We start from the raw sequence: 27,534 nt of genomic DNA on the forward strand, positions 1-27,534 counted from the left end.
ATTGATGCTAACCTTTTGCATATCAGTGACAATGTGATGCTCAGACAGGCATAGTACATCTATTACATTCTCAGTTTCTATATCTTCTAAACAAAGCAGAAGCTTATCAATTTTATTCATCAATCCCCCAATATTTTGGTGTAATATACTAACATTATTTATCACTTTACTTTGGTGAGTATCTTTAACTTTTTTTAACATCTTTAGTACTTGCCTGTTTGAGTTTCTCACTGAACACTGATCTTACACTAAAAAAGAATTTCCACCATGAGATATAGTTCCTTCCCCCTTTAAATATCCTGCTATCAGCCTAGTCAGTTTATTCCTCCCTTAAGTTTGAATATCTTGTGTCATATGTTTTCATCGATACTGACACCCTAATGAGAAAATCCCTGTACCAGTACCCTTCTTCCTTATTCTGTGCTGTGTGCCTGAAGTGATTCATAATCAATTTTTTTACCAAATTTAAGGTAGGGTGTTATAGAACAATGGTATGCACTTCCTAATGCAGAAGGATTGTTTACACTGTGTTATCAGGCAGGACATGGAACGTTTCAAGTGGAATGCACTTACAAATATGCACTTGGCCTTTGGTGCAGCAGGAACTATGGAAGGAGCACAGCATTTGTATGCAGAACATTATCCAAACAGACGAATACAAAATCAAAGAACGTCTGCTGCTGTGGACCGTCGTTTCCATGAAAGGGGCACATTTCTATGCTCGAGGTCCACCACAGAGTGTTCATAATCCTGGTTCTGAGGAGCAAGTACTACAGATGTTCTACAACAGTCCTTCAGATAGCGTGCGCTCCATTGCTCATGCTCTAAATGCTAGTTCTAACAGTGTCCAGTGTCGGCGTGAGATCATCGTCATCCTTACGAGTTGTGTAAAGCACAAGAGATTCTTTCCACTGATTTTCCAATTCAGAACGACTTTGCCGTATGGTTTCTGCAGCAAAGAATGCTAACTCCCGACTTATCAAACACTTTTCAAACACTTCATGGGTCACATCTCCCATGTTTTGCCTCTTGAAAATCCCTGAGATTCGGCTGTCCACCATTTTCAGGAACAATTTTCAGTTAATGTTTGGTCTGAAATTATACACAACCAAATTGTGAGGCCTTACGTTCATCCAAACTGTGTAACTGGTCATGTTTACCACATTTTTCTCGAACACATACTTCCCAGTATCTTGAAGATGACCTGCTTCAAACAAGAAGACGGAAGTTCTTCCAGCTTGATCGTGCACCTCCACATTTCACAAGTCGAGTGAGAAGATTCCTGGACAGACAATACTCTGGACGCAAGATTAGACATAATGGAACTGTTCACTCGTCTGCAAGATTCTCGGATAGCACATGACTTGTTTTTTTTTTATCTGTGGAGCCACTTGAAGGCTCTTTTATATCAAATTCCTGTAAAATCTGTGGAAGAACTCGTAGTTCGAATTGCTGTTGCTGCAAGAGACATCAGGCATCAAGCCAATGAAACATCATCCAGTATCCACCATTCCCCGATTCAATGGCTTGAGGTATGCCAGTAAGTCAGCAGCGCACATTTTGAGTATTTAATGGAGTAATTACAAGCTACAGCGATATTTCTTCCAGGCACAGTGACTGTGCTTTGCCGTTTTCTAGCACACAAACTATTGAGTCAGAGACCCCATGTTTGTATACTTATAACGATTGCCAATATCCAACCTGTCATCCCACAAAATTTGTGAACGTATTTATGAAACATTCGGTGTGTATAGTAAGATGGTTCATGATGGGATGGACTCTTCACGTTACACAGAGAGATTAGTACAAGAGGTTACTGAAGAGACTGTGGCACATGAAGTCTAAAATTAAACATAAGGCTCTATTTATAAATATGATAAATGAAACGTGTTTGGTTGTCAAAAAGTCAATATGTGTAGCCTTCAACAACAAACATAGTAGAATCTTATCGACAGACCTCTCACAAATAGGCTGATAGTTGTAATGAAATTAGTGTCCAGCTCAAGAACTTATAGAAGGTACATGAACCGAAACTGAGGACATCAGAGCAAAAGTATAAATGCTCAAGTTTGTTTTCAAATTATCTTTTATAAAGGAAGATTAAGGATTACTGCCCCAGTTCGATTCACACCGCTGTGAAGATGAGCACTGTAGGGCATTAGTGTCAGTGGCATTGAGAAACAGCTGAAATCGCTAATATTGAAGAAGGTCCCATGTTCATGTATTGAACTGTTTGTCAAACAGATTATTATTTTTCCTAGTGTACATTACATTCCGAAAAATATACTGACAAGGGGTTACAGAAATTTGTAGCATTTTAAGTAACTCAACACTGCTGCTAGTTATCACGATTTGCGTACCGCTTTTCTGTACCTTGAGCAAATGATGCATAAATGTATCTCGTTAATGAAATATCATCTTATTACTGATTCAGAATCTGTTTGAACTACATGTGATTGGCTCCAACAACAGAGAAAGCTTCTTACATAATTTAAAGAAATCAGTATTATTATGAGAGACAATATATTCCAAACTGAAGTTGGTCTTTAAATTAACGATCGAAAGTCAGGAATAGGGAATATTTTACAAACTTTAAATTAGATGGCATGTGTCAAGAACTAACACTTTTCAGTTTAGTTAATAGGGATGTTTCATGTAAAAGGTGTGAGCCTAATTTAAGAAAATTTTATACTGGGTGATTCAGCTGCCCCTATCTATGGCTTTTCTGCAACCCACAACGCCTTCAAATATCATCTGCAAGATTTCCATACACTCTCGCTCGCTAATCGCAAATTATTAGCTTTCTCTAGAGATTGTAGTTTCCGTGTTATGTAAGAAGAACGTACAAAAATGACATTCAAAACGCATTTTTCTTGAATAACTCGAAAACCAAGGCCTCCAGCGAGAACGTATCCTGATACAAAATCTAAGTACCTTATATTTCCTACAGAAAGATCATGTTCATTTTTTCTGTAGGATCAATAGTTGGCACTTGGCGAGCAAGAGAATATGAAAATCTCGAACGTGGTTTTTGAAGGCATTGCTGGTTGCATAAAACACATATGCAGGGGCAGCTGAATCACCATGTACGTATATGTTACGTGCCCCCTGCCATTAATAAAATTTTATTTGAATATTTTTCGTCCTCTAGATAGAGCAAGCTGTTCAAATAGAAAAAAGAGTTTGGAACTTTTCAACCAATACCAGGCGAGCTGGTAGTAGGACAGAAGGAGCCCTATCCAGCGTTTGACTTACAGCCAAGGTAAATCCCCCGACTCAGAACTGCGAGTTGGTGACCATTACTAATTTAATTCTGGAACAAAATCTGTATGTGAAAGTCTATTTGTTTGTAAATATGCAATGCCAGATCTATTATTTGCTCCATATTTTCACTGCAACTGACAAAGAACCTATGGTCCTTTAAGAAAAGTATCTCTCACACTATTTCATGTTGAACCATATTACGCCCTCTTGGAACTAGCTGAAAACTTGGCCATGTAACCATCTCGAAATAAATGATTGTCGATACACCAATCTGCGCAGAACAACGACGAACAGCTTGGAGGTAAGAACTTTGGCGTATACACTTCGTGTTGAACTCTGAAGTCGAAACTACAAGAAAGAGAATGCCATTCGCGAGAATAACTCATTCTATGACTCAAGTCCACTACAATTCTTAAAACCATTTAAATGAATGAGTTTCTGTCCTAACGTAATCTGTCATAAATTTTGTTATGCGATTGATGAACTATGGCAAATAGGGTTTTATGTCAGAGCGCATGGACCAAAGTGGCTGTAATAACTCAGGATTCTAGAAGTTCTTGTTCCTATAATTGGAAAGTAAGTCAATGGTTAGCACCTTCATTGGTTCTTTTCCTGGCATATGTGTAACTTGACAAATTCGTAGGTAGTAATGAAAAGGATTAACAAGTGTTTTTGATATATGTCAGCCTATCAAGCTTAGGTCGTTGTCAGTTCGGCGTTCTAGCACGTGCTAGCTGTAGCACATTATGACACTAGACATACATGGACAGTAATGCGGTATAATAGCTCATGTGGCACATCACGTATTGTGAATATCCACGGTGACTTTTAGCGAAGATGAAAATAATGCAACAGTAACAGTAATTGAATTTAAAGCTGTTGAATAATTACAGTAAACATTTTGTGCTACTATTCTTCCTCGATTTCTGTTTAGAAAATCCTGTAATGTCCTAGAAGACATTTCATCATAAATACACGTAGAATAGCCATTTTAACAATTCGTATATTCTTTGCCCCTTTTCCATTATAGTTGTATGATTTCCCGTACGTGATCTTGCAAATATTAGTAAAATAGTGAAATCCATGAGATTTAACATGTTTCATCATAATATTAATTTTCGGAAAGGATACAAGCATCATTTCAGCGTCCAGTTTGTAAAATTGCATTTTATTTTCTGTGACAAAGACAAAATGTAGAATTACTGTGCAGAAACATAGTTTTCTTTCTTCTTATAGCCAGCTTTTTGGTCATAACACATGAAGAGGATCCAGATTTTTAATAAGTGAAGTGCCTTACTATGTGATCCTGCTGACTTTTTACTTCAGGTGTATAATACAAATAGCATGGGGAAAACTGGGTTAAGTGTGAAACAGGCGCCCCCCCCCCCCCCCTACCACCACCACTGAAATCTTGGTTGTGGTGACAGATTTGACAGATTGCTGTGTAGCACAGCCCGAGGTCTAGGTTAGATTGAAAGTTGACAATTTGGTTGTGAGTTGAGGAGGCCAATGAATGTTAAATCCAAATAAAGATTATGATAAGTAATACATTGACCACTAGTGAAATGTAATGTTTGTCTGCACAATACTGAAAAATGCAAGTGTTTCCTGTAAGTAACTTTCTACGGAGACAAAGTATTCTTGTGAAATTGGTTACAGAAATATAAAATGGATGCACAAAAATGCATTTGCAATAGGTATGACTGCATTAGTAAGGCAAGCACATGTTCATGAGACACATTTCAAGTTCTTTCATTTTCCGGAACCACATGCTGTATAATACTTGCCTGATGGTTCTGAATATTTTATACTATTTGCTTCACACACCACATTTTTTACCGTGTTTTATTTTAGTTTGGTTATTAACCATCTAAAATGCAGAGGTCTTATTTTGGGATGATGGCATAAATACTTCAGTTTTGATGACTGATAAATATGCAGCTTCCATTACCTCAGATACCATTTGCAGCACTTGACTTTTTACTGCTGTTTTTCCATAACAACATGAAGATGATGATCACATTGACAAACTGCACTACGGGAATAAATTGAGCACGGAATGGGAGATATAAAATGCAGAGTTGTACAAGATTTGGCATTGGGTCTGCATTTGTTCTTGAAATGGGCAAAAAAAAAAAAAAAAAGAAAGAAAAAAAATCTCTTTGTCGTTAAAGGAACATTCAAAGATTTTATTGTTTGTGGTGAAGCGAAGATACTATACAAAGGTTCAAATTCAACCATACAATAAACCCCCCAAATTATAGTTGAACAGGGCTAAAACTGGCTGGAAGCAATCGGTCTGCATGTCAGAGAGATATAACATGTGATTATGTACAATTAACAGGAAACTTGCTTACCAGCAAGAAATAGACATTAATGTTCATACACTTAAGCGCAACCTGTGTGTAGAATTTCATGGGGCCCAGCTCGATAACACTAAAATGTCAACATGTAGATTAATGTGTAGATAAGTTCCATAAGAATTTTTTACACTTTTTGAAACTCATATGATGTGACTTTAAGAGCAGGGTACTAGCCGAGTGTATATACTTTCACGCCATGTTGTTATGTGGAGTTAACACCTGGAACCATACAATTCAAGTGTTGAACACAAATTTAGTATAAGAAAGCAATTTGTGTAAGATCAGTGTCCAGTGGGAAACTCAGCCAGGCAAATACTAAAGATGTCAAAAAAGTTAAAGATACTCACCAAAGTAAAGTGAAAAATAATGTTAGTATATTTCATCAAAATATCGGGGGGATTGTAGAATAAAATTGATGAGCTTCTGCTTCGTTTAGAAGATATAGAAACTGAGAATGTAATAGATGTACTATGCCTGTCTGAGCATCACATTGTCACTGATATGCAAAAGGTTAGCATCAATGGGTACAAATTAGCTGCACATGTAAGTAGAGATAATATGTTGAGAGGAGTTGTTGCCATATACGTCAAAAGCTTCCACAGTGTAAAATCTGTAGAAACTAAATAATTTTGTGTAGAGAAACATATGGAAGCATGTGCCACTGAACTAAAACTAAATGATGGCACTTTCATAATTGTAACAGTGTATAGGTCCCCCTCAGGGAATTTCCAGCTATTTCTAGAAAACTTGGATGCTTTGTTGTGCTATCTCTCAGACAGGGGGAAACAAATTATCATGTGTTGGGATTTCAATGTTGATTCCCTGAAAGAGTGTAATAGGAAGAATGACCTTGTAGTATTACTCAGTTCTTTCAATTTGAGCTCCATCACTGATTTTCCTACTTGGATAACAAAGAACAACAGTACATTGATAGATAACTTTTTTATAGACCAAGATAAGTTTAAGGACATAAATGCTTATCCTGTTCAGAATGGTACTTCAGATCATGGTGCGCAGCTAGTTACGGTACATGACATAGCTCCGCGCAGTATATCAAATCAGAATTTCAAAGCAGTGCTTTCAATTAACAATATAAAAATTGCAAACTTTAGGGAAAGCCTACAGCAGCTAGACTGGGATGAAGTGTATAAGGAACCCGATGCAAACTTGAAATATAACTTATTTCATGATACATTTTTAAGGGTATTTGAAAATTGTTTTCCCAAGAAAATAGTTAAACATAATTCCAAGAAAACATATAAAAAACCTTGGCTAACTAAAGGAATAAGAATATCTTGCAACAGTAAAAGAGAACTGTATCTAACAGCAAGAGGGAGTACTGACCCCGAAATTGTTCAATATTATAAAAACTATTGTGCGGTACTAAGAAAAGTTATTAAAAAGTCCAGAAGCATGTGTATCATGTCTGACATCAGTAACTCTGATAATAAAATTAAAGCAAGAGCCCAGCAAGACTTTAGTGCCATAAAACTGAATGACAAGTGTACTAACAAACAATCAGAAATTGAAAATATTTTCAATAATCATTTTTTAAATGTTGTGGAGAAAATAGGATCTAGATCTTCACTAAAAGAGGCAAGGCTACTAATAGAAGAGGCCATACCTGTGCAGTTTGAAACAACTGTATTTCCACCAACCTCTCCCTCTGAAATCAGTAAAATAATAAACTCACTGAAAAGTAAAAGCTCTTAAGGAATTGATGGCATTTCGAGCAAGGTACTTAAAGTTTGTTCCCCACAGATAAGTAGGATTCTCAGCCACATATGTAACAGCTCTTTGGAGCAGGGTGTTTTCCCCGATAGACTGAACTATGCCATTGTAAAACCATTGCATCAAAAGGGGGATACGTCGGATGTCAACAACTACCACCCAATCTCTCTTCTGACAGCTCTTTCAAAATTTTTTGAGAAAGTAATGTATTCATTCAAGAGTAGCCTCCCATATTTGTAAAAATAAAGTACGAACAAAATGTCAGTTTGGTTTTCAGAAAGGCTTTTCAACAGAAAATGCTATAAACAATTTGACTGATCAAATATTAAATCCCCTGAATAACCGGACATCACCCATTGGTATTTTTTGTGATCTCTCAAAGGCCTTTGATTGTGTAAATCATGGAATTCCTTTAGATAAGCTAAATCATTATGGTTTGAGGGGGGCAGTGCACAGATGGTTTAATTCACACTTAACTGGAAGAATGCAGAAAGTTGAAATAAGTGGTTCATGTAATGTTAAAACATCAGCTGATTTCTCAAACTGATGGGGGGGGGGGGGGGGCTATCAAGTATGAGGTCCTCTAGGGTTCGGTCCTATATTCTTTACTGTTCTTAATATACATTAATGACTTACCATTCCACATTGATGGAAATGCGAAGTTAGTTCTTTATGCTGATACAAGTATAGTAATAACATCCAAAAACCAAGAACTAAGTGATGTAATTGTAAATGATGTTTTTCACAAAATTATTACGTGGTTCTCAACAAACGGACTCTCTTTAAATTTTGATAAAACATAGTATATGCAGAGTGAAAATCTCATTCTGGAAACATCCCCCAGGCTGTGGCTAAGCCATGTCTCCGCAATATCCTTTCTTTCAGGAGTGCTAGTTCTGCAAGGTTCGCAGAAGAGCTTCTGTAAAGTTTGGAATGTAGGAGACGAGGTACTGGCAGAAGAAAAGCTGTGAGTACCGGGCGTGAGTCGTGCTTCGGTAGCTCAGATGGTAAAGCACTTGCCCGTGAAAGGCAAAGGTCCCGAGTTCGAGTCTCGGTCGGGCACACAGTTTTAATCTGCCAGGAAGTTTCACAGTATATACAGTTCCGCCCAATAAATGGCACAACTCCAGTAATAAATATAGACTTTGAACAGAAGTCTGTAGCTAAGGTAAAATTTTCAAATTTTGCAGGTGTGTACAATGATGAGAGGTTAAACTGGAAGCAACATATTGATGGTCTTCTGAAACGTCTGAGTTCAGCTACGTATGCTATTAGGGTTATTACAAATTTTAGTGTTAGGAATCTCAGTGAATTAGCTTAGTATGCTTACTTTCATTCATTGCTTTCTGGGGTAATTCATCGTTGAGTAGAAAAGTATTCATTGCTCAAAAACGTCTAATCGGAATAATTGCTGCGGCCCACCCACGGTCATCCTACAGACATCTATTTAAGGATCTAATGATCCTTTCAAAATTATATATATATATATATATAAAGATTCCAAGACTTACCAAGCGGGAAAGCGCCGGCAGACAGGCACATGAACAAAACACACAAACACACACACAGAATTACGAGCTTTCGCAACTGGCAGTTGCTTCGTCAGGAAAGAGGGAAGGAGAGGGAAAAATGAAAGGATGTGGGTTTTAAGGGAGAGGGTAAGGAGTCATTCCAATCCCAGGAGCGGAAAGACTTCCCTTCATTTTTCCCTCTCCTTCCCTCTTTCCTGACGAAGCAACTGCCAGTTGCGAAAGCTCGTAATTCTGTGTGTGTGTTTGTGTGTTTTGTTCATGTGCCTGTCTGCCGGCGCTTTCCCGCTTGGTAAGTCTTGGAATCTTTGTTTTTAATATATTTTTCCCATGTGGAAGTTTCTTTCTGTTTTTTATATATATACTCACTTATGAAATTTGTTGTTAATAATGCAACCCAATTCAAAAATAGTAGCAGTGTGCATAGCTATAACACCAGGAGGAAGGATGATCTTCACTATGCAGATTTAAATCTGACTTTGGCACAGAAAGGGGTAAATTATGCTGCCACAAAAGTCTTTGGTCACCTACCAAACAGCATCAAAAGCCTGACAGATTGCCAACCAACATTTAAAAATAAATTAAAGGAATTTCTAGATGATAACTCCTTCTACTCATTGGCTGATTTTTTAGATATAAATTAAGGGGGGGGGGGGACAACTTAAACAATAGTGTCATGCAATATTTCGTGTAATGTAATATCTTGTAATATCCGGCACAGGTTCCGCGTCCGCTCATCATCGACCAGTAATTTACGGGAATTTCTTGAGCTGTGAGTAGACATCAGGTCCATATACCTCCGGATTCGTGCGAGGGGGGTTCAACATGTAATTCGATACATTATTTGCTGAAAGCAGGTTGGTTTTCAGGATCCCAATACACATATATATTAAAAACAAAGATTCCAAGACTTACCAAGCGGGAAAACGCCGGCAGACAGGCACAAGAACAAAACGCACAAACACACACACAGAATTACTAGCTTTCGCAACCGATGGTTGCTTCTTCAGGAAGGAGAGGGAAAGACGAAAGGATGTGGGTTTTAAGGGAGAGGGTAAGGAGTCATTCCAATCCCGGGAGCGGAAAGACTTCCCTTAGGGGGAAAAAAAAGGACAGGTGTACACTCGCGCACACACACACACGCACGCGCACACATATCCATCCGCACATATATGCGGATGGATATGTGTGCGTGTGTGTGTGCGTGTGTGTGTGTGTGTGTGTGTGCGCGCGAGTGTACACCTGTCCATCCTACAGACATCTATTTAAGGATCTAATGATCCTTTCAGTATATATACTCACTTATGAAATTTGTTGTTAATAATGCAACCCAATTCAAAAGTAGTAGTAGTGTGCATAGCTATAACACTAGGAGGAAGGATGATCTTCACTATGCAGATTTAAATCTGACTTTGGCACGGAAAGGGGTAAATTATGCTGCCACAAAAGTCTTTGGTCACCTACCAAATAGCATCAAAAGCCTGACAGATTGCCAACTAACATTTAAAAATAAATTAAAAGAATTTCTAGATGATAACTCCTTCTACTCATTGGCTGAATTTTTAGATATAAATTAAGGAGGGGGGGGGGGGGGGGGGGGACAACAGCAACAACTTAAACATTAGTCTCACGCAGTATTCTGTGTAATGTAATATCTTGTACAAACATCTTTTATTAACCTGACATCTTCCACATCATTACGAAGTGTCGTATTCATGATCTATGGAACAAGTATTAATCTACTCTAATCATGGTGAAAAGGAGAAACCATAATTTTTGTAGAGACCTATTTAAGACATTGAGCATTTCTGTATTTAATGACATCAGGGATAGGCTACAACCCTATCTCACTTCCTTCCCAACCACTGCTTCCCTTTCATGCCCCTCGACTCTTATAATTGCCATCTGGTTTAAACTGTAAAATGCCCTTCGCTCCTTGTTTTTTACCCCTGCCACCTTCAGAATTTGAAAGAGAGTATTGCAGTCAACATTGTCAAAAGACTTCTCTAAGTCTACATATTCTAGAAACGTAGGTTTGCCTTTCTTTACTCTATTTTCTAAGATAAATCGTAGGGTCAGTATTGCCTTAAATGTTCCAACATTTGTACGAAATCCAAACTGATCTTCCCCAATGTCAGCTTCTACTAGTTTTTCCATTCGTCTGTGAAGAATTCGCATTAGTATTTTGCAGCTGCGGCTTATTAAAGTGATAGTTTGGCAATTTTCACATCTGTCAACACTTGCTTTCTTTCGGATTGGAATTATTATATTCTTCTTGAAGTCTGAGGGTATTTAGTGATTTATTATTATTACTATTATTGTGTGTGTCTGGGCTCTGTTGGATCACACAAAGCTATTAGGTTTCTGTTTTTGGAGTTTACAAGCATCTCTCTCTCTCTCTCTCTCTCTCTCTCTCTCTCTCTCTCTCTCTCTCTCTCTCTCTCTCTCTCTCTCTCTCTTTTTCTTCCCCACCCCCCACCCCACCCCTGTTTTCATGGTCTTGTGATACTTCATTCTCTGGCACTACTTCCCATTTGCTATTTATTTATTTATTGTCTGTATAGATTTGTGCTTCTGTTAAAAATGTTGTTTTATGGACTTTTCTAAATCCTTGTTGAGCTGCTGGATCCAGGGTACAGTTTGGAGTTTTTCAATTTATGCAGCAATTTTGTGACTGAGACTTGTTGTTGGGAATCTGTTGAAATGCCCTAAAATATTAATCTTATTTTTCTGATGTTTGCCATGAGATTTGATAGTTTCTTTTTGGGTTGTAGTCTGTACCCACCTTCTGTTCATTTGGGGCCAAGTATCACAGAAATTTGCATTCTTCTTTTAGGATCTCTTTAGATTATCTTTTCTGTGGAGTGTAAGTGATTTGCTAGCATATGAGACTTCGGGTGCAACTTCCCTGTAGTGCATGATTTTTGTGTTGTAGAGTTTTACCCTATGCTCTCCTAAAGTTTTGGAGCTGAATTTCCTGTGTCATTTTCCCTGCCACTATAGGTTCAAAGATTTCACCTACATACTTGAGGTATGGAACTCTTCTGATTCGACTATTTTTTGATCAGTTTTTAGCAGTGTAAGCCAGCTCTTTTAGTACATACCTTCATAGCGTGTACCTGTTTAATTGCTGTTGTCTCATTGTCTGCTAGTAATGCCAGATCATCTGTGTAAGTTAGGTAGGAAATTTCGATCTTATTTTTATGTCTTGCTGGTTGTTTGGTTTGCAATAGTTCCGGTTTTTAAGTTCTTTCTACCACTCGTGGATGACTTTGTCCAAAACCAGGTCAAAGATGATAGGAGTCAGAATGTCACTTTGCTGATATTTTAATGTCGTTTTTAAACTGAATATTTGTTCTATGCAGCTACAGCCAGCACAGTGTGCATGAACTCTTAAGAGGATGCATGCTGACATAATTTTGTATATAACTTGCAGATGGTTATTTAAATCTGATTTGTTGCTTTTTATGCCCTTTATCTACTGTGGCACTGTGGTGCAAGGAGCTGAGCAGTTTGACACTTTTTATTTTATTTTTTATTTTTTTTTAGCTTATAAACTACAATTGCCAAATTGTCTTCAGAATGATTTGATAAGGATAAAACTTCTCTGATCTTAAATGTCATAATTTCTGATGGAATTACTTTGTTGTTTATCTCTAAGTTTGCATTGCTGTAATCTTTTGCTCCAATACTTCTTCAAATAATGGAATATTTGGGGAAGAGATTATGCATTTAATGTTTGTCGAGGTTCTTCCCAAAGTCTTTGATAGTGTCCTTACTGTAGTAGAAGCAACAGTGGTTTGCATTGTCTGAGCAGAGTCGAAAAAAATGCATTCATTTCCTCAGGTGGCAATATCCTGCCAATTTTTTCCTTGATACATGCAATGTGTCTACCTTCTAAATTAGTATAGTGCATGTTCTCTTCTAGCATTGTTTGTGAGATAAAATAGTCCCTACATTCAAAGTGACAGGCACATTACCAGTTACTGGTTCAAGTGGAATTGTCATGATATTGTGGACTCAAATACTGCTGTGTGGTGGCAGTGTTTTATTCTGCTGAGCTGCATCATGAAAAATATAGAAATTTCTACTTCTTTTGTTTGTAATCACTTGGAATGCTAGAAGACACAGATTCATAATCCTGGAGGCTGTCAGTATTTGAATCACTGCCATCTTACCACTCAAGAAGAGCTTCATCTTTAAGACATGGAGGAACTATTGATTCAAAATTGTGATCACTTTGGTTACTTCTGATGATGATCTAGGTGATTTCGTCTCAAATCATACAGATCAAGAGTGAATGTGTCACATCACTATTTCAGAGTTCGCTGAAAAAATATATGTTGAAATTGCACATGATACCTCTTGAAACCTACAATATTCTCATGATTTGTTAAAATGCTACACATATCTCTAAATCAGAGTATTCGTGAACATATAACAAAAGGAAAATTAAAAAATTGTAATAAAGAAACCAAAAGTTGTAGAGATCTGAATTTATTTTCAATCAATACCATATTCCCAATACTACGAGACATTATTAATACATTCACACTTCTGAGCTCTTCATTTTTATTTTTTTTATTTTTTTGGAAAAATAAACTGTGAAATTTGTAACTTTATGCGAATTTCTAAATTATGTTTTGAAAATATGAATAGTCACAGGAATTTACTGTCTTGTGACATGATAATATGGAAGAACTGCAAACTGTCAGCTATGACATTATTATTATTATTATTATTATTATTATTATTATTATTTTTTTATTTTTTTTTTTTTTTGATTATTCCCATTTAAGAGAGCGTTTGAACTTGAATTTCTTTATGATGATTGTTTATGTTTTTTCTGAGCCCAGATTTTCTTCATGTGTTCACTGTGTTGTTTCTTTCACTCCGCTGTCCATTTGCATCCTGGTCTCTTCTGTGTTGTGGTGTCAAATTTATGTTTTTTGATGATGTTCCTGAATTCAGTTCTATTGTCTGCATCGTTTACTGTTGTGTGTGCTTGTCTGAGGTCCTCTTCAACTTCTTTTATCCATTTTGTTTTTCCCCTGCTTGAGTTGATGACTTTAAGAATTCGCTTTGAGATTCTGTTCTCATTCATCCTGTGGATATGTCCGTAGAACTGCATTCTTCTTTTCCTTATTGTGTCCGTAATCTTGTCTGTGTATTTATATGATTCTGATGTTGGTCTCTTCTTCCAGATTCCTTGCTCTCGTATTGGGCCAAAAATTTTCCTGAAAACTTTCCTTTCTTGTTTCTCTATTTCTTTGATTTTAGTTTGCTACCTATTTGTGTTGTTTCAGATGCATACAGTGCCTCCGGAAGTACGACAGTGTTGCAGTGCGTCAATTTTGCGTTAATGGATATGGTATTTTTGTTATAATAGTTCCACGTGAGGTTATATGCTTTCTGTAGTTTTTTTATTCTTTCCTCATTGGCCTTTAGGTTGATCCCTGATGGCTGGATGATTTCTCCCAGGTACTTAAAATGTGGTACTTGTACAATTTTCCCATGCGTTGTCACAATAGGCAATTTGTCTTGTGGCACTCTTTCTATGTACTGGGTTTTCTCATATGAGATTTACAGGCCGGTTCTTTGTGCAATTTCGTGTAACTTCTCTATGGCGTTAGTGGCTTCTTCTCTATTATTTTTGAGGATTGCAAGGTCATCCGCAAAAGCTAAACATTTCACATTGAATCTATTATCTTTTCTAAGGCCAATTTGGATTCCTTTGACTTCTTTTTCCCATATCCTGATAATTTTTCAAGAATGATATTAAAGAGTAATGGTGCAAGTCCGTCACCCTGTCACACTCCAGTTTGGATTGCAAATGGTTCCGAGATATCCCCCATAAATGTAACCTTGGAGACTGTGTCAGTTAATGTTTCCCGAATGATTGCTCTTGTCTTTCTGTCAATGCTGAATTCTTCCAGCTTCTTGCAGAGCGCTACTCTGTCTATTGAGTCGTAGGCCTTTTTAAAATCTAGAAAAGTGACCACTGTGTTTCGGGTGTTTCTCATTTGGAGAATCATTTTCAGATTCCAGATCTGCTCTATTCATGATCGACCCTTGCGAAAACCAGCCTGGTATTCTACATCTACATCCATACTCCACAAGCCACCTGACGGTGTGTGGCGGAGGGTACCCTGAGTACCTCTATCGGTTCTCCCTTCTATTCCAGTCTCGTATTGTACGTGGAAAGAAGGATTGTCGGTATGCTTCTGTGTGGGCTCTAATCTCTCTGATTTTATCCTCATGGTCTCTTCGCGAGATATACGTAGGAGGGAGCAATATACTACTTGACTCTTCGGTGAAGGTATGTTCTCGAAACTTTAACAAAAGCCCGTACCGAGCTATTTGTGGGTCAGCTTGTTCTTCTAATCTATTCATGAGAACTTTTGATAGGATTTTATATGTGACCGGTACGAGTGAGATACCCTTGTAATTATTTGGTTCACTTTTGTCCCCTTTTTTGTGGAGTGGATGAATGAGTGCGCATTTCCATTCAGAAGGGATCTGTTCTGTTTCCCAAATGTTTAATATGATTTTGTGAATTTTTCCTGTTAATCTTTCATCATTTAGTTTCCATAGTTCTGCAAGAATTCCATCTTCTCCTGGCGCTCTATTGTTTTTCAGTGACTTGATTATTTCTACTATTTCGTTGATGGTTGGCGGTTTAGCGTCAGGATTTGGTGTAGATGTCTGATAGTGAATATCCTCTGTAGGTCTTTCGCAGTTGAGAAGTTTGTTGAAATAGTCTGCGAGGATTTGGCAGTTATTCTTCGTGTTAGTTTCTAGTGAAACATCCGATTTCTTGAAGCAAAGATTGGGTGGCTGGCATCCTGCAATATGTTCTTTAAACATCTTATAAAAATTCCTGGTGTTGTTCTTCTCAAAGTCTAGTTCTGTCTCATCTAGTCGCCGTTTGTCATAATTTCTTTTTTCCATCCGAATAGTTTTCGATGATTGTTTTCAGATTACTAGAAATTGTTGCCATTTTTCTGATGTTTTGTGACTATTGAAGTTTTTCCAGGCATTGGTCCTTTCTTCTATTGCTTGGTCACATATTATATTCCACCACCTGTGTTTTCTCCTTCTCGGGGGTTGACCCAATTTCATCGTGGATTTGAGGATGTCCACAAGTTCTGTCCAGTTTGTGGTGTTTGTCTGACTAATTTTCTGTAAGATGTTTTCCTTGTTGAGTTTTATGTATTTGGGGTCTGGTCTCAGCACTTCGTTTAGTTTTGGCTTTTTTCTATTGTGTTGTAATCTGGTCTTTATCTGTGGAAAATGGAGGTCTGAGTCAAAAAATCCTCCTCTCGTTTTCACATTCAGAATTTCTGCTGTGTTACTCTTGGAGATGGCCACATGGTCTATCTGGAATTCACCCAACATTGTGCTGGGCGACTTCCAAGTATATAGTTTCTTGTTGGGTTTTTTGAATTGTGTTGACATAATTATATAATATTATAATAGTGATATTAATATATAAATATTATTATTGTTTTATTATTATTATTATTATTATTATTATTATTATTATTATTATTATTATTTACATTTTATGGCCTTCATTGGACCATTCTAGCCAACTTTATACAAGGATTTTTTCAGTTTCCTGTCAGCCCAGTATTTCTTCATTCGCTCGGATCTTATCCTTCTTTCTTCATCCGGAATCACCCTTCCTATTGTCTGTTTGTTGATTCTCGTTTGCAGTCTGTGATTTCCTGATTTTGTCAGTTTTGTTTTATAGGTCTTCCGATGTAATCTGTAGCTCATCCATATCTTCCTTGATTTCTGTAATCCACTTAATGTTGCACTTACTATTCCACAATTTTTATATTATTCTCCTAATGATCCTGTTCATGACTTTCCATGATTTAAACTGCCTACAATGTAACAATCAACACTGCACTGTTGAAAAGAGTTCCTTTTTTTTTCAACTGCTTCTCATTGAACTTGTAAAGCTGAGCTGAAATTGTAGACAGACAAACATGATCCAACAACAATACTTAGGAAATGAGGACTGCACACTGATCTTTTGATGATGGCCATTTGAAATTATTAGCAGGACCATGAGGTCTCATAAAGGAGACAATTGTGTCTTGCAGGTAATGTGAGACACTTATTATCTATCCAAGCCATCACTGATTGTCATACATACCACAAATGAAGTAGCTCACTATGAAGTCTTGTAGTATATAGTGTGGTCTCTGCATTGCACACACAGTAACAGGCTGCATCGTTCTTGTAATGTACGAGGGGGGACCCAAAAGAAACCGGATTGTTTTTGTAAAAAATTTATTGATGAGCCTTTTTACAAAATTACTTCAGTCACCTTCAAAATACTCTCACTTACATGCGATGCACTTGTCAAGTCTCTTTTCCACTGTTGGAAGCATGTTTCAAACTCTTCAAGTTTGATATTGTCCAGTGCCATTTGTGAAGCTGTTTTTACTGCCTCCACATCATCATAACGCTCCCCTTTTAGTGTTTTTTTTTTCATTTGTGGAAATAGGAAAAAGTCGCATGGGGCTAGGTCCGGCAAATACAAAGCGTGGGGAATGACAGACCACCTCTGAGATGCCAAATAGTGGGTTACTCGTAAGGCCATGTGTGCTGGAGCGTTGTTGTGATGCAGAAATCAGTCACCTGATCGCCAAAGTTCCGGACGTTTCCTCCTCACATCCTCTCGCAGATGCCTTAAAACGTCCAAGTAAAAGTGCTGGTTAACAGTCTGGCCAGGCGGTACGAATTCCGGGAGTCCTCCACTGGTTTCACACTTGCCTGGTTTCTGGGTCATACCCATAACACCAACTCTCATCCCCTGTAATGACTTCGTTCAAGAAGTTTGGATCCCGTCCAATCACTGGTTTCAATTCCTGACACAAATTCATGCGGATGGTTTTTTGCTCCTCTGTGAGAAGGTGCGGAACAAATTTAGCAGCAACACGTCTCATGTGCAAATCCTCACTCAAAATCTGCTGCCACGAGCTCCAACTGATTCCTGTCTCTGCTGAAATTTGGTCGATCGTTTGGCGATGATCCTCGTTGATCTTTTGGTTGACCTTTTCAGTGTTCTCCTCATTTCTCGATGTTGAAGGGCATCCAGAACGAGCTTGGTTTTCAACACACATCTCACCACGTTTAAAGCATCCAAACCACTAGAAAACCTGTGTGCGGCTCATAGAGTTCTCCTGGAAAGCTTCCTGAAGCATTTGGTGTGTCCCCGTTGCAGTTTTTTTAAGCAGGAAACAAAATTCCACACACACACTTTGTTTTTTTAAAGTTGCCATAAAGATTTCGCAGAGGTAAGCTGCCAACAGTCAGAGAAACACAATACCACACTTGCACGTTCAGCTCTACACTGACGGCGTCTGCACAGATGTTTCATGAAGGTCTCAACTAACACCATCTAGTGTGAGAACCCTGCACTACGTCTATGAGTAGCAGCACCCTTGGAGTCTGGTTTCTTTTGGGTCCCCTCTCGTATGTGCCACTCTGGGATGCAAACCAGTAGTGACTTGATTGAATTCCTACCACAGGCTTCACAGCAGACCACTCTTCTCTCTTTATTTAAATGGGATTCCCTTAAGGAGTACTTTCATTTGCAATTAAGTTTCATGTTTGTTACTTATGTTGATTTGGTGTCTACAAATCCAGTAGCATCTCGTATAGCAGCTTCATGCTGAAGATTAAATTTTGTTGCAATATGTTTACAGAGGCCTCCTGCCCTATCTTATGCACTTCTTCTGTTACCTATTGCTGAAAATAACCATTTTTTGTCTTAACTCCTGCACTGCAGTGTTGGCAAAGTTCATATAGCTGAAAACGGTTTTTAAAATGAGATGCCGCACCATCAATCACACACACATATGTTTAAGAAATGCCACTAGATACTATGTCATAAATTATCATTTTGACAGCGAAGTATGCTTGTGTATTGTCATGAACAAGATCATCACTGACAATAGCAAAACAGTGTGATGTTCCAAGAAAGTAACACATGTGAATATTGATATCTGTGATATGTGCCTGTGGTAATTTTGAATTTTGTTCTGCATAGCAACAGACCAGTTCTTAGCAAAGTCGAAATGAAGAACTAATGTGTCAGTATTCTGGGATGTGGCTGATTTTACTTCTGCTATGGTCAGTCTGTGAATCCTCTTGATATGATGGTGACCTATTCCTTTCATGAACCAATGCCTAACCTCTGTAACAAAGTTCTCTGGTTGTACTATCTTCTTTACCAACCCTTCTCCCTCCTACAATGCATAGGTTACATCATTGACAGAATCCTGAAAATGTAACGCTTTATCAGTCATCACTTCAGCACCAGGACACATTGCACACTCCTGCAATCAACATTTACCTTGCGGCTCTTGACGAATACACAAAAGCATCAGCTCTATATCTGTGTACTTCTTTCGTGTGACACTGCTTATGATGAAAAAATACAAGTTTCAAATCAGTGCAGTGAATACATGTGAATACTTCCTTCACTGGCTGGTATTTTACCCATTTTAGTCATAAGGAGTAGAATTTTGTGAGACCAATTATTAAATTGGGGTTCTCCATTTTCATTAGGAGATATGCTTTTCCTATTGATCTTATCATTGTTGTTGTTGTTGTTGTTGTTGTTGTGGTCTTCAGTCCAGAGACTGGTTTGATGCTACTCTATCCTATGCAAGCTTCTTCATCTCCCAGTACCTACTACAGCCTACATCCTTCTCAATCTGCTTAGTGTATTCATATCCTGGTCTCCCTCTACGATTTTTACCCTCCACGCTCCCCTCCAGTACTAAATTGGTGATCCCTTGATGCTTGAGAACGTGTCCTACCAACCGATCCCTTCTTCTAGTCAAGTTGTGCCACAAACTCCTCTTCTCCCCAATTGTGTTCAATACCTCCTCATTAGTTATGTGATCTACCAAACTAATCTTCAGCATTCTTCTGTAGCACCACATTTCGAAAGCTTCTATTCTCTTCTTGTCTAAACTATTTATCATCCACGTTTCACTTCCATACATGGCTACACTCCATACAAACACTTTCAGAAACGACTTCCTGACACTTAAATCTATACTCGATGTTAACAAATTTCTCTTCTTCAGAAATGCTTTCCTTGCCATTGCCAGTGTACATTTTATATCCTCTCTACTTCGACTATCATCAGTTATTTTGCTCCCCAAATAGCAAAACTTCTTTACTACTTTAAGTGTCTCATTTCCTAATCTAATTCCCTCAGCATCACCTGACTTAACTCGACTACATTCCATTATCCTCGTTTTGCTTTTGTTGATGTTCATCTTATATCCTCCTTTCAAGACTCTATCCATTCTGTTCAACTGCTCTTCCAAGTCCTTTGCTGTCTCTGACAGAATTACAATGTCATCGGCGAACCTCAAAGTTTTTATTTCTTCTCCATGGATTTTAGTACCTACTCTGAATTTTTCTTTTGTTTCCTTTACTGCTTGCTCAATATACATATTGAATAACATTGGGGAGAGGCTACAACTCTGTCTCACTCCCTTCCCAACCACTGCTTCCCTTTCATGCCCCTCGACTCTTATAACTGCAATCTAATTTCTGTACAAATTGTAAATAGTCTTTAGCTCCCTGTATTTTACCACTGCCACCTAAAGAATTTGAAAGAGAGTGTTCCAGTCAACATTGTCAAAAGCTTTCTCTAAGTCTACAAATGGTAGAAATGTAGGTTTGCCTTTCCTTAATCTTTCTTCTAAGATAAGTCGTAAGGTCAGTATTGCCTCACGTGTTCCAGTGTTTCTACGGAATCCAAACTGATCTTCCCCGAGGTCAGCTTCTACTAGTTTTTCCATTCGTCTGTAAAGAATTTGTGTTAGTATTTTGCAGCTGTGGCTTATTAAATGATTGTTCGGTAATTTTCACATCTGTCAACACCTGCTTTCTTTGGGATTGGAATTATTATATTCTTCTTGAAGTGTGAGGGTAGTTTGCCTGTTTCATACATCTTGCTCACCAGATGGTAGAGTTTTGTCAGGACTGGCTCTCCCAAGGCCGTCAGTAGTTCCAATGGAATGTTGTCTACTCCGGGGGCCTTGTTTCGACTAGGGTGTTTCAGTGCTCTGTCAAACTCTTCACGCAGTATCCCATTTCGTCTTCATCTACATCCTCTTCCATTTCCATAATATTGTCCTCAAGTACATCACCCTTGTATAGACCCTCTATATACTCCTTCCACCTTTCTGCTTTCCCTTCTTTGCTTAGAACTGGGTTTCCATCTGAGCTCTCGATATTCATACAAGTGGTTCTCTTATCTCCAAAGGTCTCTTTAATTTTCCTGTAGGCATTATCTATCTTACCACTAATGAGATACGCCTCTACGTTCTTACATTTGTTCTCTAGCCATCCCTGCTTAGCCATTTTGCACTTCCTGTCGATCTCATTTTTGAGGCAAATTACGCAGTCACAATCTGTCAGATGCATACTCACCCACATCACTCATCTCTGTTTCACCAACAACAGTTCAGACTGTTTGCGCATCAGCCAAAACTGGGTAGACCAGCTGGGATGTGACTTGATACACTCCTGAAGGACCTCCTACAGCCTCCTTTAGTCTGTGTTCCTTGAGCTCCCTCTTGACACCCCCCATGGTCTGTATCCTGCCCTATGATACAGGTGGACCTATTTTGTGGCCCAAAGAAGGATGCCAATCCTACCCTTCTCTAATACCAGTTTCATACAATCCTCCACAATTATTCTAGTTCCGTATGCATCTACATGAATGGATCGAAAGTCGACAACAGGGTTGGTTTCGCTTTTGCACATGCAAGGGGACATGAGAAGCACTGTCTGCTGAGTGCTTGCAGTGTATACACTGCAGAGTTGGTTGCCATATCCCGGGCTTCATATTACACCAAATCCATGGCCACAACAAACTTTCTGATCTCTAGTGATTCCAGGCCATGACAAACCTTCTGATCTGTAGCAATTCCATGATTGCTTGAAAGATGTATTCCTATGCTATCCCACAAGTCTTTTGGTGGCTAACATCCAGCACCTACTGGTTGACCAATACAGTTCTGGAAAACAGTGACCTTTATCCGGACACCCACCCTGGCATTCCATGAAATGTATTCAACATCCATCTAATTAAAAGCGCAACTACAAGAGATCAACTTGACGTTGGAATAACGGGCACTGACCTATGGTTACAACTTCAACACAATATTTTGAAACTCTGGAAATTGGAAAAGCAGGCTACTGTGACAAAAACAATTTGAGTGTGATTAGAGGGCCCACTAAGATGTGCCATATAGCTTTCCAGACCTCTCAGAAAAATGCCATTATGTTGTGCTGACTATTCTTTGGCCACACGAGACTCACCCATGAGTTCCTTCTGCATTGGGTGGATCCTCCTCACTGCAGCTGCAGTAGTCTACTGACAATAGCACAGTTCTTGTTGAGTGTGCCCTGCTGGCCAGTCTGCAGCGCACTCTCAGCTTGCCTATCTCACTGCCTCAGATTCTTGTGGATGACGAGACAGCCACTACCAAAGTGTTGCATTTCCTGAGCGAGAGCAGATTTTGCACTAAATTATAATACTCCTCCACTGGTAGTGTTAGGGTGACTGTGTGGGAAGCCTGAGTTGCAATAGAAAAATAATCTTTCTTTTTGACAATATTCCTTCCTATGTAGATGTTTTCCTTGTTTGGATTAGTTTAGATATTTGTTTTGTTCCATATGTGCATAGTGAGTTAGTGAGGAGAGTGTCAAGGATGTGGAACATGTGATAAAGCACAATACACAATACATATTTATAAGAAAAAGAGATTAACTAATGTCTATCAACAGATCCGACATAAAATCTCTTCCCTGTGCTTGGACTTCTTCCTCGCGGCATCAACATCAGGAGGAGGTAATTTTAACTAGACTTCTGATAGGGCACTGTCTTTTTAGCCATCGACATCTTTTAAGTGAAATTACCAAATATGCAGCAACCAGTCGCAAAATCATGTTTTATTTATTCACTTTTGCAAATTGATTTCAACTGATAAACAGCTATAATCGGTGCATTCAACCAATATGTGCCCTGAGTAGTAATACTGTCTTAAACAGAGGTCTCTGCTTAAGACAGTATTACTACTCAGGGCACGTATTGGTTGAAAGAACCGATGATGGATGTTTATCAGTTGAAATCGATTTGCAAAAGTGAATAAATAAAACATGATTTTGCGACTGGTTGCTGCATATCTGGTAATTTTATGATTTACGGTCACTGCACGAGTTGGGAACCACATAGAGCCCACCATTCATCTTTTAAGTGGCAATCCTCCCCCACTTTGTCCCCACTGCTATCAACCGTGGGTAATGAGACCCCTTTTACTTCAGTGCCTGTATTTTAATCCACTATGAGCCTGTTGACAGCTGTCACCCGATCTATATTTCCTTTTAGCAGCCAATGGTGTCCTTGATTTTATCAGTGTCAGTGAGTAGGCATTGGTCATTTGAAGCTCCTTTTTGGGGAAAACCACCCCCTTTAATAGCAATTTTCTATGATTTCCTTCTGTTTTTAGTTTCTCTCCACCTTAAGTTTTGCTCCCATTGCTGCTGATTTAACATTCGGTTTTTTGCTCTTCCCTAAACAACTGATTGGCTGCTTATGTTTGTAGCTGTTTTGTACCCTAAAACCATAACAAAAACAGATCCCAAATGAAATGATGCTCATGGATTGGCAATAAGTAAAAAAAGTATTAAATATATCCCCCATTTAAAAGGAAATAACAAACTTGTCACAAAACATGTAAGTGTACAATACACTGAGGTGCACATAACATTCCTTACGCTGTCATAGCCACACAATATCAAAGAGAACATCAGTTAATAACACTGATTCACATTGATGACATTACTGTACTGAAGAATGTGGAAGTCAGATTTTATGTTATATATTATTTCATGTTATTAATGATACCTATATACCAGTTGGTTTTATAAAGAAATTAATCAAAAGCATTGGAAATTGGCCATTAATAAATCCTTTGACCTCGTCTTTAACTAAACTATATTAGTAGTTAAAGTTTTTATGGCTGCTGGCAAGTTATTGAAGATGTATGTTCCTGAATAATGGACATCTTTGTGGATCAAAGTAAGTGCTTTAAATCTTTATGAAGCACGTTCTTATTTCTAGTACTGATTACACAAACATAGCTGTTGGATCGAAAAAGAGATATTATTTATGAAACATTTCATTAATGAATAAATGTATTGGGAAGTAGCAGTTAGCATCCCCAGTTCCTTGAGCAGTCCTCTGGAGAACATTTTGAGTTCACTCCACAAATAATTCGTATTACAGGTTTTTGGACTCTGGGAACTTTAGCTGGGCTTGATCAGTTACCAAAAACATAATGATCACATATGACCTATGTGGAATGAAAGCAAGTGAAGTGTACTAGTTTTTCTATTTTTATATCAACTATTTCCAACAATATACACATTGCAAATGAAGATTTGTGTAGGCACTTCACCAGTTCTATGGATGCTCCTTCCAGTTGAATTTGTTATCAAGCTGTAATTCCAAGAATTTAATAGTGTCAACCTCTTCCATAGTCTGTCGGTAAACTGTAGAGAGCAAAATCCTCTCGCTGTACTAGAACAATATAAAGGTTTCTCATGATCCATAAAAAGTAGTGTAGGTGATGTACACCGTAACTGATCACGTGTTTCTCAAGTAGAGACTGTGCTGGTTAAGCTAATGAATCTGTGTGTAGGATTTCCACCAGCTTGTTTGTGTGAGTATATCATAGACATTGTCCCTTGAAACAGTTCTTGTATGCACTGGTTTCTTCAGAAGATGCAAGCAAGCCACCTGTCATTATAAGTAGACCTGTGGATAGCTAATTTACTTGAAATAAGCCCTGAGATGCTATTACAGTGAGTTTACTAGTGTAAAACAATATCAGTTTAAGTCTGAAATGATTGTTTTCAAAAACTTGTTAAATTTTGAGAGGAGGTTGAAACTGACTACTGCATTAGAAAAGGTTTTGACTGGTGAGATTAAAGCAGGGTCAAAATCTCTTGCTTGCAGTGCAAAATTTGGAGTTCTTCATGCATCATTTGTGTACTGTATTAACTGGTTTACTGCATAGAGACGTTATGGTACTGAGGGGGTAAGTTCATGAAAAACACACACTATTTAAACGATGCACCAAACCTACAATTTTGAAGATATGGCAATGTAATGTTGTACTATGCTTCATATGAATTGACACATTTAGTGTAAAGTTCCTTGGATTGTATATATTTAATATTTCATGGAATTTAAAAATTATATTTTCAAAATATGTGTACCTTTTTCTCAGAAACTATGCTACAGATTCTACAAAATTTTCTCTGTTTAATCTGTTTGCAACAGTAAAGCTTTGTCATGAGGTTTTTTGAATATATTGAATAAGAGAATTTTAATAATTTTTAATTGTAATTCTGTAAGTATAAGATAAAATTCATGCAAAATTCCAAGCACTTTGTTCCGTATGTCAACTTAGAATTTCAAAATTTACTCTTGAGACAACATTTACTGGGTTTACAGAAGTAAGTGTACAAAATTTAATAACTCTAGTCATCATACATTCTGAGAAAAAGGTATATAAATTAAAAAAAAAAAACACAATTTTCAGGAAATGCAATTTAAAGTACAAAATCACATTTTTTTCTTATGTCATCTCTTCAGTAGGTCCTCGATTTCTACCCATAGACCTCATTCCCTTCAAGGCTTCTCTTCTGGTTTCTTGATTCCTGTCTTCTTTCTTTTGCCAGGTCATCAACTGATTTTTCAGCTGCAAAGAGACGCTGTAAATCTATTTTTCTCAAGATGTGTTTAGTGAAATTTCCTATTTTAAAGACCATTCTCTCTAATACCTTTATCCTCCCGCTGTTCCCTTGATTAAGTACAAGAACTGGATGATAAGTTACAATTATGACAACTGTAGCAGATGAAAAGGTGGTTTTAGGGTATCATTCCCTTATGAGTGAATTGAGAGTCTCATTTAGATTCTGCATTTTTCCATGAACACAGTTTTTTAGACGTTAAAGATTGGCCAGAAATCTGTAAGTGGGCTTGACAACATCCATTATACAATTTGGAAGCCTCTCCTTGTGAGTGTAGAGCCTGTTATCCTTCTATGCCTGTAGATTTTACACCAGCTAATGTGGCACAGATGATGAATGGGATGTTCATCAGTTGGCACCGTGTGGAAATATGTAGCCTATACTGCACTTTTCATGTCACTGGGTTGATCCTGTCTGATAGACTTGCCATAATACACTTGAAGAGTGGCTATCATCTCCTACGCAAATCTGTTGTGTCCAACAATGGCCTGCCCATCTTCCAACTTTTTGCCCTTTATATTACTGACAAGAGTCACAGATGATTTATAAAACCAAAGAGTGTATATCACTGCCTTCTAGATGTATCCCACACAAGTTTGCTTGAAAGTAGTCCATGGAAATGTTGTTCATCGAGCTGGTATTGAAGTGTTGCTTCAAAGAGTGGATGTAGCAGGAAGGTCATGTCACACGTTTAATTATTTTTCATGCACTTGTGATGCGATTTTGTCATTCAAACTTTGGGAACTTACTGCCCCAAGTTCTTCTACACTCCTGGAAATGGAAATAAGAACACCGTGAATTCATTGTCCCAGGAAGGGGAAACTTTATTGACACATTCCTGGGGTCAGATACATCACATGATCACACTGACAGAACCACAGGCACATAGACACAGGCAACAGAGCATGCACAATGTCGGCACTAGTACAGTGTATATCCACCTTTCGCAGCAATGCAGGCTGCTATTCTCCCATTGAGACGATCGTAGAGATGCTGGATGTAGTCCTGTGGAACGGCTTGCCATGCCATTTCCACCTGGCGCCTCAGTTGGACCAGCGTTCGTGATGGACGTGCAAACCGCCTGAGACGATGCTTCATCCAGTCCCAAACATGCTCAATGGGGGACAGATCCGGAGATCTTGCTGGCCAGGGTAGTTGACTTACACCTATTAGAGCACGTTGGGTGGCACGGGATTTTGCGGACGTGCAGTGTCCTGTTGGAACAGCAAGTTCCCTTGCCGGTCTAGGAATGGTAGAACGATGGGTTCGATGACTGTTTGGTTGTACCGTGCACTATTTAGTGTCCCCTCGACGATCACCAGCGGTGTACGGCCAGTGTAGGAGATCGCTCCCCACACCATGATGCCGCGAGTTGGCCCTGTGTGCCTCGGTCGTATGCAGTCCTGATTGTGGCGCTCACCTGCACGGCGCCAAACACGCATACGACCATCATTGGCACCAAGGCAGAAGCGACTCTCATCGCTGAAGACGACACGTCTCCATTCGTCCCTCCATTCACGCCTGTCGCGACACCACTGGAGGCGGGCTGCACGATGTTGGGGCGTGAGCGGAAGACGGCCTAACGGTGTGCGAGACCGTAGTCCAGCTTCATGGAGACGGTTGCGAATGGTCCTCGCCGATACCCCAGGAGCAACAGTGTCCCTAATTTGCTGGGAAGTGGCGGTGCGGTCCCCTACGGCACTGCGTATGATCCTATGGTCTTGGCGTGCATCCGTGCGTCGCTGCGGTCCGGTCCCGGGTCGACGGGCACGTGC

The 27,534-nt window shown here is 38.6% G+C and overlaps 1 protein-coding gene across 3 annotated transcripts in view; it reads left to right on the top strand.

The window, feature by feature from the left end:
* Positions 1-3,459: 3,459 nt before the first annotated feature.
* The window catches only part of LOC126273191 (dTTP/UTP pyrophosphatase), a 119,934-nt gene continuing 95,859 nt past the window's right edge, over positions 3,460-27,534 (top strand). The window contains exon 1 of one of the 3 annotated variants that reach the window (XM_049976714.1): positions 3,460-3,565. The gene's annotated coding sequence lies outside the window, so the exon portion shown is untranslated. The other 2 variants (XM_049976715.1, XM_049976713.1) reach the window with 2 other exon arrangements.

The sequence above is a fragment of the Schistocerca gregaria genome, chromosome 5 (genome assembly GCF_023897955.1).
Source record: "Schistocerca gregaria isolate iqSchGreg1 chromosome 5, iqSchGreg1.2, whole genome shotgun sequence".
NCBI classification, from domain to species: domain Eukaryota; kingdom Metazoa; phylum Arthropoda; class Insecta; order Orthoptera; family Acrididae; genus Schistocerca; species Schistocerca gregaria.